Genomic DNA, 12,637 nt, shown 5'->3' on the forward strand with positions numbered 1-12,637 from the left:
ACAGCTAATTAAATTATGCCACCATAACATTTTACCATTTCATTATGCTGCATTTCCAAAGTATTTGCCCTTTTCCTGCTTCTTTTTTCTCCTTGTACTGTCAAGCTGAGAGAAATGGCTGGGGTTTAATATGAAAATTATCAACCCCAGCCATATGCAATGAAAATAAAAAACAAACCCCACATTGTTTGATCTCTTGAAAGAACTTAGCACCAGGAGTCAGGAAGATTCGGTAATCTAGCAACTTCAGTTTACAAACTGTGGAAAGTAGGAAACAACTAACAAAGGTCTGTGTCACTACATATGAAAGCACTCACACACGAAAATGCGAAGAATGTATTAGAAGGCTGACAGACAGAAGATAAGAATTATATACACAGTAAAAAAAAAAAAAAAAAGTGATAAGGTTCATACTATACAGAACTCGATTTTTAAATACAAAGTTTACCTAGATGCCAGAATAGACTTTTATGGACCAGGCAGGCATTAAAGAACACAATTTACACCATCAGCCCAATTTTTCACTACCTTGTGCTTTACTTAATTATGTATACTTTTGAAAATGAGCAGGCAAAATGATTCATTAACATATTATACTCACCTTGAACCAGTGACTGAACAATATGCAAAGCCATAAAATGGAACTTGTAATGATGGCCAAAACCTAAACATGCAGTAATTCCAAAAGAGTACCAATTATCAATTGTTTTAGAATTATCAGCAGTCACTATATCCAGTGATATCTCTAGTTTAAGACTGAGGGAATAAGTCATAATGCAAAAGGTTCAGCAAAGCAGCCAGAGATGCAAGGGAATATATAAAATTCTCAATGTGTCACATACAGGTGCATACCCTATTTTACATTTTAATGCACACCCATTTAAATGAAAGAAACATTGCTATTTAAAATATAAGTTGCAAAGGCAAGCTTTACTTAAGACTATGTTCTTGAACTTCGGACACACTGTACATCATGACTGACTATACTGTAGCGCATATTTTCTATAATTTTAGCTATTTATGTTTTAAATTGGAAAATGCTTGGTGATGACAATATATCAGAATGTGAAAAATATGCACAGGTCACTGTCCTGTCTTGAACCTATCTGCAGGTAAACATCCACAGGGAAAAAAGAGAAGGAAAAAAAAAAAAAAGAGTTCAAGGCTACAGGTGGCCACAAATAGAACAGTGACAATATATCCCTGATACTTCTTAATAGCAATGTCAGAAAGCCAATGCAAGAAAGCTACCATACTGCTGATCCTTCTTTTCTCTCCCAGGTTGTGGTTGTCCCAAAGGTCTTGGCACATTCCAAAGCAGTCTGCAGAGTCCCTGGAGGACAGGACTGGAGTGGGAGGTCTCTGGCTTCAGTCTCTTTTCAAGTTAAATGTTGCCAATAGGAAAGGGGGGAAATGTAGTTTGTTCTCTTTATAAATATACCATATAACTGAATTTGGAAATTATTGTCAACAAGCAGGTAGAAAAAGTCTTACGTGGATTTTGAAATATCTTATCTGAAAGAAACAGCAGTATTTAAGCTTTCCTGAAACTGTCTTTTAGTCCCTGTCAGAGAAAATACTTATGAGGACTGAGTTCGTTTCAACTGCAATAAGGCATGAGTAAGGCAGTACAGTCCAAGTTTAAACAGAAAAAACCCTTCGATCATCTTACATCCATTCAGATCTCTTGGTACAATGACTCTTACAGAAATCTGAAAAATGGAAGAGCAATGCTGATAGAAGGGCAAGGAACAACCTTACACTGTTGAAACTTTCTGAACATTATGCTATTTATTATTACTCATTACATGCCAAAAGAAAGCAGAGCGGAAAGGTGCTTTATTTACAAAGCCTACATTACTGGACAATTTCATGCACACATATTCCCTTCCCACCTCAACTTCTGCAAAAATAAAAATAATTCTAAAAAAAAAAAAACAACACAAAACACAACAACAACAAAAAAACCCACACAAAAAAACCAAGCTCCAAAACACTCAATGGACCCGGTGCTGGATCTTCTCTCCCACACACAACTACAGGTTCACATGTTAATTTCTGTAAGGCTGCATGCTTTAGAGAGTAAAAATCCCAAATTAAGCAAACTTGCTGCTTTTAATGAATGAGAGTGGACAACCCACAGACTCCATGATTTTTTTCTGGTAACTTGCTATGCTGATAGGGTTAACCAGGCAAGTGCTTGGCTATTCAGTCCCAAGGGACATAGGACCTTACTGGCACCTGAGATAGACAGACTCACACAACGTGGATCTTCTGTACCTCTGCTCAGTGCCCAAATAGTGCTGATAATGTCTTAGATGGCGATGCAGTTTAAATACAGCTAAATATAAATGTAGCTCACCTTTATCCTGAATAGCTACAATATGGGAAATCACTGGCTTCATAGGGTTCACTGTAAGCTAACTTACCTCATTACCTTTTTGTATTACTGCAGCCACATACCTCTAGCACGCAAGCTACCACTCAGTCAGCAAGCCTTTATGGTTTTCAGTCCTACGCTCTCAATTGTCCCTGTACAACAAATTTAATTATTCTTGATTCAACTCCTGAAAAATTAGCTCAGCCAGCCTGAATGCACCTTCCGTGATGTGTGCTGGCACAGGAGACAAGGGATCAAACCCCAAATCCAGCCTTGCCATGTTAGTTTTTTCCTTCTGGATAGTTTGTGATACACAGGGTATACTGAAACCGGTTGGCTCTTTTCTATTTTTACTTTTTGCTAAGAAAAGAGAAGTTCAGCTTTTCGGTAAGACTGCCTCCCTCTCCGCGAAAGAGCAGCAGCTGGCACACACGCATGCAGGAAGGCAGGGTTAAATTCAAACTTGCTTGAAGTTCCAAACCATTTCAAGAAACTTCCTTCTTTACCACCCCCTCCTTAGGTCACTGCATCACGTTTACTTAGACGGAAATAAACGCATTGTGTATCTGCTTGCCAGTTACTTTCATCCTTCTCTTCACCAACAGTAAAAAGTGCTAGGACAGAGCACCCCTGTATCTGTTTTTGCATAATGGGTGTATGTGTATGAGATTGCTTCTGAGAATATTTCTGCCATTCTTTGTTCTAGTAATAGGAAAAGCAAAACCACACGAAGCAGAACAAAGAAAGAAGAAAATTTGAGGACAGAGGATATTTGATCCTAAAGCATTCCCCTGTTTCTGTTTCATTAATATTTGTATCTTCTTCTATGATGGAAAGAAGGAAGAACAGCTTACATTGCCAAGGCTCATAACACCAGCTTTCTCATGTGTGGATTCAGGGAGACAAGAGGGAGCATTCCTGCAGGTAATTAGCCTTGACTACTAATCACATCAGCCAAAAATGATGAGCAAATTAGAGCTTTAGTAGAGCAGCTAGTCTGATGCTCTTCCTAGATCCCTAGAGCAGTACTGCTGGTTACTGTGATGCTCTGATGCACAAAGACCTGCAATACATCCCCACTACCATAGCAGGACTGGCCTTCACAGCAGTCTGCCCTTGGAACGGGTGGGAACAGAGACAGCGTGTCTACCAGCATCTTGCTCCACCCCAAGGACCATGTTTCCTTACAGGTCAGGGGAGATATTCACCTCCTGATTCACTCCACTGATCTGCCCTCATGCTGCAACAGTACAAACCAAATAAGTGAACTATTTGCTTGATCTTCTCAGAGCCAACATTTGCCTGGTTTGCAGTTTTCTAGAAAAAAAGTCATGATCCAGTCACAATGAACACAGAGAGAAGTAGACAGGGACTTGGACTGAAATGTGTCTGTATCCCTTATTTACTAAACCTTTTCTATAAAATAACAAAATTTTTAAAAGCAAATATACTATAGCACTGCATTTCTGTATAACCAGTCACTTGAGGTCTTATTCATTCCTGAAGATACAAGGTAAGGTCTCAGCACACACACCTCAGCTGCAAAAAAAAGGCATTTCTAAATCAAAAGTTAAAAACGGGAGAAAAAGCAAGCATGTAGACAGCATGGTACAGTTTACACTTACACTCTCTACGCTTGAGACCTGAAAGAACTGAGCATGCAAGCAGCCCCAGCCACTTGTTTTTACAGACCTATTCCAAGTGTCATATACGAGGCATGAGACTCAAGTGCTGATTCCCTCCAAAAGCCCTCCCAGAGCCAGGGCTGAGTCTCACACAGATTGGCTGTGATGCTCTGTAACCTTCTTCCCACACCCTGAACCCCCAGATTTGGACCATTTCCCAGTCAATGCTGCCTTGCTGACTCCCTGCACCTGGGCGCAAAGAAAGGCTCAGTTCAGCTGGGCATTGCTCCATTCCTTCTCTCCCAGGGATACAAGTTCAAGATGCAGCCTAGTGCGACATCTCTTTCTTCATCTTATGCCCCATATTTGCATTAGTGCAGGCATCTGCAGCAGAGGAAGAGCAACAGGGCCCTTGCTTCAGTGGCACGCAGGGTCTATGTTACAAACACCCCAAAGGAGTGAGCCAGCCAAAATGGTCCGTTGAATACAGAACAGTGACTCTCTATGACAGCTAAGAGGTTCCCAAGAGGGAAAAAAACTGAAAACAACAAGCTCTGCTTTTACAGATGTTGCATATGTATGTTAGGTAGACATGTTACGAGAAATAGTCTCCAAAAGCTTTCAGGGATGGGACATAGGCTGTATGTTAGATACACCGAACAGAGAAATAACCAGCCCCAACTCTGTCACTTGAGGAAACAATCTGAAACCTTTCAGGGTAGAAGACTGTGTCACAGATGGCAAAGGGCTAAAACAGATGGGATGAAAAAGGGCTTGGAAGAAGATGATGATCAGGAATGGAATGGGCCAGGAGACACAGCGACAAGTGGGCTGTGCATTGAGGAGGAAGGCTGATACAGAAAGTTTCTGAATATGAAGCTCAGCCCAGCCAACTCTGCTGAAGACACAGGGGTTAAGGCAGTTGCTCAAACACCATAAGAGCAGGCGACTAGTTTTTGCATCCTGACATTTTTAGAAACTCAGTGAAGGAAATGGAGAAAAATAAATCCTTCCAAAGATTCTCTTCTCAATCCAAGATGATGATAGTTTAATTACGCTGAACATATTAAGGGCTAGACTTTAAAGAAAAGCACCCTGTAAGATTTGAAAGGATGGAAATACAGAATTTAATAGGTATTATTACTACTAAACCTTACAGAATTTAACTGAAAACAGTTACAGGTAGATGTCAGATTTCAAAGTGCTAGAAGATCAGAGTAATTTGATTCCCTCTCATATAAACATTTACATAAGTCAGAGGCTGACGAGGGATTTAACGATGGGAGGTGTACGTCAGAGTGGGATTTCCAGATCTGTGATCCAGGCTACCCTGCCCCATTTCCACCCCACTCCACCTCCCCACCACAGGATGGGCTTGTTGTAAGCAGCTTTCTGCCAGAAGAAGGTTGGATGATTAAGGTAACTGCCTCACGAGGCTCAGGGATCATATCCTCCTCTTTAATGACCCAGAAATAACCGTAGAAAGAAAAGGCAGAGCTCTTAGTGGCAAAGGCTGGAGATGGGGGCAAGAACAAGTGAAACTGTCCAAGGAATTCAAGACATTCCAGTGCCCAGCTGACAGCAGCCTGTTCCCAGGACACTCCCACCATTTTTTCTAGCAGCAATTCATCCTCATGGGTTTTGGGAAAGCCATATTTAAACACTCCATGCGATCAGGACCTCTGCACAGCACTCAGACTGCACAACGCATCCAGCCGTTCCTCTGCATGCATTGCGGGTTTGGACTTTCCTCCAAAGCAATGACAATTCTGATTTAGATGGCCTCCCACCAAAGCTAGCCTCGGGCTCCTTTGGCTTCCCTGCTCCATGACCAAAGACAATACACAGAATGCCTAGAAAGCATTGCAGTCTTAAGGCTACATTGGTATAAGCCACAACATAGGACTAATTTTTCCACAGCTCCAGGTTGTCTTATGCTGCAATTAAGTCTCCTTGAAGAAATAAGACCATTGTCCCTTCAGACACGACACTTTAGCAGGATGTCAGCCTGTGTGGATGACCGGAAGAGTAGGTGAAATGGCAATGTTCCTACTCTTAGTTCCCCCAAGTAAAAATCTAGCTTAGTATCATTTTTCCCCTTCTCTTTTAACATAGCACATAGTGCACGACCTTCTCCTCACCTCCACAACTGTACACTGCTACTCTGTAATGTACAAATCGACCAGCAGCAGGACAGAGATGGGCTACAAGCCCGAACAAGGCAATTGCTCAAGAATCACAGAATTAGTCCGTACTGGAGTCGCAGAACGGTTGAAGTTGGAAGGGACCTCTGAGATCATCTTGTCCAACCCCCCTGCTCAAGCAGGGCCACCTAGAGCCGGTTGCCCAGGATCACATCCAGGCAGCTTTTGAGTATCTCCAAGGATGTAGACTCCACAACCTCTCTGGGCAACCTGTGCCAGTGCCCAGCCTCCGGCACTGTGCTCAGCCAGGAGGAGCCCCACAGCCTCCCTCACACCTGACACCCCAAGCAGGCCTGGTTTGGTGTAAGGCTGGACACCCACAGGCTGGCACAGATTCCCTCAGTGTAATGTGGGGGGTTGCTTCTCCCAACCCTGGAGCATCCACATCGCTGTGTGGCATTCACACTAACATGCAAGTTCTACAGGCAAGACCCAACCAGCTAGGGAGGCAAAAGTCCTGTGATTTAGTATTTCATTCTGTCTGTTCTTCAGCAAGATATGTCTTTAAATGGAAGGCATAATTATTACAGCTTACACAGGGCTGTATTTCTGCATTTTAATTCTCAGAATGGCTTGACAGAGGAAGGGAAACTGCTTGTGCTTTACCCAATCAATCCTATTAGGGCCTCCGCAAGGCAGTGTACTCCCACTCCTCAGATAATGCAGATTAATGACAAGGTCAGCTTTGTGATTACTCCTGGTACTGGCTTTTTTAAGTAGTCAGTGGGCGGGTTTGCTACAGAGAGGGGAAGAATGTTTTACAAACAGGTAGGAAAATACAAAGAACTGTAGGAAAACTAAGCCGGGCAACACCCCTAAGGGTGAAATTACAGGACTGTCTCATGCAGGAAAGCGTATGTGGAAAAGTAGAATCAAGCACAGCAGAACAGGTAAATTAAGTCTCTGCATTAAATCAAATCTCTATGCTTCCTCCCTATTGTCTTCATTTCTTTTTTATTCTGATTCAAGTGAAAGGAAGAGAGGACTAACAGAACTGAAAATCCTGCTGAAGCAGATTTGTTTCAAACAAGCTTCTCACCAGCAAAAGCAGATTAAAAAAGGAGCCAAATCTCTTAAGAGGGGAAAAGAGAACAGCCCTGGTTCAGGAGCTAGCACACTTGGTACAAGTGCTGCTCTTAGGGCGGTTCACAGCACCCTTGCACTGGGAATACGCTGTGAAATGAATGTCACCAGCCTGCAGATACACAGAGATCACTGATCAAATGCCGTGATAACAGATACGACAGTGGCTCCCCTCCTGTTTGGATGCCAACAGACTGAGAGTCTGAGTCTACTAAAACAGGCCAATATCTTCATTATTAACAAAAAACTGTCCACACCTCAGTCCCTTCACTGTTTGCTTCTCTCTCATGTAAAAAGACTTATGATGCTTTTATTCTCCTTTCACTTCATCTCTGCCCTATTTCTGAGGTCCCTTCGGCCCAGGTTTGCATACCTCTGAACCAGTGGTTGCTGTTACAGTTTTGATCCTTTCGTCGGCTGATTTAATTGCCTTTATTAGCTGCAGCATGTCTGCAGAGTTCGAGTTCATTCTCTCAGCAGTCTCTCCTTTAGCATACATAACACATACTACAGCTGACGCTCTCTCTAATTAGAGGACCTTTAACATCTCTAGAGTTACACATGACTGATAGAACTCTCATTCCTTCAGTAATGTAAGCATCTATACCTCATTTCCTTCTTAGCTTATGGTATTCCTGGCATCTCAAACCATTCTTTCCCTATCTCCTCTACCCCCAAAATCCAAAATAAACAAACAAACAAAACACGGACATGAATGTCAAACTTTTCTAATAACGTTCTTAATTCCTCATTTTTGTCTCCTGTAGTCATTATATACAGCCCAAATTCTCCCTTTTACTGCATCACAAAAATACAGGATTTGTGCAAATTGGTCTGAAAAATCCAGTGTTCCTTTTGTCTTTAGCCTCTCCTTGTTGCTTTTTAAACAACTGAAGAAATACCGAAGAGAAAAATATGATACATTATCTCTACTAGACCAATTACTGGCTACTATTGTCATAGACCACACACGGGGGGAAAAATACCATGAAAATATAGACTTGGAAAATAAAAAAATATCTTTGAGGTTGTTATTTTACAAGCTTCTGGAAATATTATTTATTCCTTCATATATAAAAAGTAATAAAAAAACACAACAGCAAAACACAGACAATAGTCTGTCACAGTTTACTTTTGGCAAAGAACCCTCAACAGCCTCAAGCAACAAAAGCTGAAATTTTCTAGCCAAAGAAAAAATCTAGAATCCTCCTCCACTTTGAACATGTTTCCATGTGGCAGAGCCACGAGGAACCTCAAGGATGATAATGAATGGTAAAATAGGCAGAGGAAGCATAATGGTTAAGAAAGACCTTGCTAGGTAAGAAGCGTTAAGTACCCCGAGAGAGGAGGATATCTGTCTTTCCAGACATCCTATCTTGACCTGGATGCTGAAGACTTCGTATCAAGTGTAATCCAGTGTACAGAGAGACTTTTATAAATCTTGGTTGCTGAGCACACAGCACAGTTTTTGATAGTGGCATACTGGGGACTGGCAGGAACACTATTGTCCAGTTCAGCATCTAGACAGATCTAGGAAGCTGAGAAAAACAATGCTGGGGGGAGGATTCAAAGCGAGTTCCACAAGGAGTTTTGCACCAAACTTTTGCATTTTCATTTAATACAGAAAACATATGAGACCAAGGACAAAAAATTTTATACACCATAAAGTTAGCAGGCTTTCCCGCTAGTACACATTCAGAGCAGGTGATCATAAATAAAGAACTGGATAAACTTGGGGATGGAGGAATAACAAGTTCTGAAACTCAGTAGTACCAGCAGCAAGATCACATGCTTGGGAACCAAGAGAAAATTCTGCTTTAAACTACTGGTTCATCAGGTCACACAAGTGAGAAAGGGGAGTTTTAACACAGAACCTGGTTACCACCATGATGAGACCTTTCAAAGAGGGGATGTGAATTCAAAATATACTATGCACACAGGGCATGAGGTCCTTGTGTCTCCTTCCGATTCCTCCCCCTGTTATCAACCTTCAGAGAAGAAGCATTTGCAAATGACAAAATTCAGCAGGTTTTCTTACAATGTTGATTTTTTAATATAGAGACGGGCAAGTTTCCAAATGCAATGTTTTTAAAACACCTAAAATGTCGATGTTTGGAAACACCCTGATACACTTTGCCCTACTTCACATGCTGTCTTCTGGAACACAGACTTTCTCTCAGTGACTATTTGTATGATGCCAAGAAAACATCCCTCATCTTTGTTGGCTGAGTCCTCCTGGCACCTCTGTGAAAGAAAGGAAAAAAATAACCTAATGAAATCCCAAAGTGGCCAGGATACTTATCTACATGCAGTTCCCCCCTCCCATTTCTCAGAGGGGAAGGGCTGTTTACTTAATCAGAAGATTACATTTGTTGATCAAAGGACGAGGGGAACCCCTCCTACCTCACACGCCCCATCCACATGCAGATTTCAGAGCACGGCCTCACCGAAGCACCATGTACAGCAACACAAATGAACTACCCCTATATTAAGTCACCAGATGTAATACTGACAGCAGCTTCAGGCCCTTGGGTTCCTCCTCCTCTGATCTCTTTCTCCTGCCTCCCTCTCCCTTTGCTTTGATGACTTTGACAGCCAAGTTCTTGGAGAGTTACTCCAGGTTACAACATGTCACCTTTAATGGAATTCAAAGCTTTAATTCAGAAAGTGGCCACTCTTGACCTCTGGCCCCACTGCCACCCACTCTGCCACCCCCCTCCTTTCTCCATCGCCATGGAAATGAATAGCCAAGCGAAAAAATGGGAGCAGGCAAAGTCTAAAGCTTTTCACAGAGCCCCCAAAAGAAAGATGAATGAAACTCATTCATCACCGAGCAAGGGACCCAGAGAGCACTGCTGACTGAAAAGCTAGCCAGAGGGAGAGCAAGCACGGGAGAGAGACAGACCAAGACAGAAAAGGTTACCTCATGCAGGAAGTTATGTGATTTGAAAAAGAAAAGCACAGGAGGTGCGAGGGAACATAGTTCACTTGCAAAAACTGCAGATTCCACCAAGAAAGATGCTGTTATTTGGGGAGAAGGGGTTATTTCCTCAGCGCCTTCCCCAGATAGAATTTGTTGTCAGATTTCCAGGAAAGGATGAAAAGTTGAGGGGAGAAGAGAGAAATACCTAAAAAGAAAATGCAGTGAACACCTAAAGGATGGACAACTCATTGCAACGAAAAAAAATTAATCAGAAACAAAGCTGTGTTTGTAATGTTTAAATTCCCTTCATCAGTTCTCCTAATTTAGAGGTATATTGCTCCCAATGCATACACCTGCCTTTCTTCCCCATCAACTATGTGTCACATAGCTTGATTTGTCTTGATATGTGATTATCAATCAAATATCAAGGCAATTTTTAGCACTAGGGAGCAAATGTACTAAGAGGCAACAGCTTATTCACTCAGACATAGCACCGGGTTTGGGGTGTGTTCCTCTAATTTCCCCACTTCTTGCAACTCACTGCAACTGCACTAGCAAACAGCTCCTCCTTTCAGACCACCTGAAACAGATGCATAGTAAAAGGGGTGGGGAGTTAAATGACACCATATACCCCAACGTCAGATGAAGGAAAATGTGCTACTGCACGCTGTCCTGCAGAGCTGAGGGAGATTGTTGATGCCAGTGACAGAAAGAAAGGGAGAAGGAGAGAAAGGACAGTCTGAGATGCAGCAGCTCAAAAGAGCTTATTTGCCTGCACCACTTGAAAAAGAGATAAGCAGGACAGAAGGAAGGCAAGAAGCAGTGACAAGTGATTCCCTAAACCCAGAATCTTTTGCAAAGGTATTAGATAAGAGTGTCATAGATTATACTGGGATATTTATATCATTGATGACTTCCCAGAGCAATCAGTCAAAATTCATTTCAAACACAGCAAAAATTAGGCAGAAGCCAGCAGGGCACTTTGGGATGGTTATAGGAGAAAAGCTGTAAAGGGCAGATCTCAGTAAGAGGCAAATTCTTACTGAAGACTGCCTTCATACCTTATCCTGACAGAGAAATGATAATGCAGTTCTCCTTGTCACTGAAGACTGGTCCAAATCTTACCCATTAAGTACAACTCAGAAGAGAGCCTACCTAGCGATTAAGTGATAATTCCAGGAAATAGTTGCCCCTTGCAGAGCGATTATCATTCTGAACCAGGAGATTCTTTTTCTTCCTTCCAAAAGCTAATCAGGCATGGTGCATCAGCATCCCTTTGCCACAGTGTAATTCCTTTTTTAGTATTCTAGTGGAAGGGTATTACCTGAGAGGCAGGAATCATTAAACTTTCATTGTTAATTGAGTGAATGAGATGCCAAGCTTCCGGGGAGTGGCATTAGCACCTCTGCTAGCCAGTGAGCTCAGACCCAGACCTCACACTTCAGCTTCAGCTTTCCGTAATCTGTATTACGCTCCATGGTGGCTCTAACCAGAGCTACCCTGTGGATTCCCCAGAGAGGGGACTTCAGGTACACAAGGAGAAACACTCACTTCAGTACATGCAGTATATATAGTATATGCAGCCTGTGAGTCACAGTAAGAGGGACCCAGTATATTCACAAAGACTTTTTGAAAAAAAGAAAAATAGAAGCAACAGCTTGTATACAAATGAACTGAAACTGAAGCTGGCATTCTCCATTGCTCCCAAGTTTCTCTTCCACAACTATCAGAACATGTTTATCAAAAATGGAAGCAGGCACAGATAATGCTCCTTTTCACCTACTACTACCTACTACCTACTACTGAGGTGGGGTTCTTACACTGTTGCTTGTTTCCCATTATTGGGGAATCATTCTCTCCAAATACCCAAAGACTCACTAAGACTGTAGGTACCACCTGTTAAAGCTAGTGAAGCATATTTCACTATATAAGGATGCCAGCACTGAAGGCATGATGCAGAAACACTCCTATCTCTCTACATCTTGTCCTTCATGAGAAACCACTCTGCAGATAAGCCAGAAGTACTGCTACAGGTTCATAGACTGAGAACAGAAGAGAGAGCACTGCAACACAGCAGAAGTGAAGAGGAAAGAGCCTAAGAAACCTTACAGTGCTGCTCCTCACACTTTGCGTCATCCTCCCTACTCTTCTGGCCTGCAGACCTCTTCCTCTCTTCCCACCACCCATGGACCTGTAGCTTTGCCTCTTCAAAAGCTGGTTTGCAAAAACAGAAAGAAAAAGATTGCTTAGGAAAGGTTTAACTAGTTCTAAAAAAATGACTATTTGTTCAGGGCATGGCAGAAGTTAATAGGATGATGCTATTCCACACAGGCAGAGCAACCACACAGCTATGGTCTAAAACAGCTTGCATTAGTGTTAAAAACAGGTAACAGTAATATCTTAGTGAGGAATTACCCTCTAA

At 42.2% G+C, this 12,637-nt stretch overlaps 1 protein-coding gene across 2 annotated transcripts in view; it reads right to left on the minus strand.

Annotated features, from left to right (window-relative positions):
• The window catches only part of PTN (pleiotrophin), a 79,476-nt gene that overhangs the window by 45,537 nt on the left and 21,302 nt on the right, over positions 1-12,637 (minus strand). The gene's annotated exons all lie outside the window — the stretch shown is intronic.

The sequence above is a fragment of the Falco punctatus genome (genome assembly GCF_963210335.1).
Source record: "Falco punctatus genome assembly, chromosome: 6".
Taxonomy (NCBI): Eukaryota; Metazoa; Chordata; class Aves; order Falconiformes; family Falconidae; genus Falco; species Falco punctatus.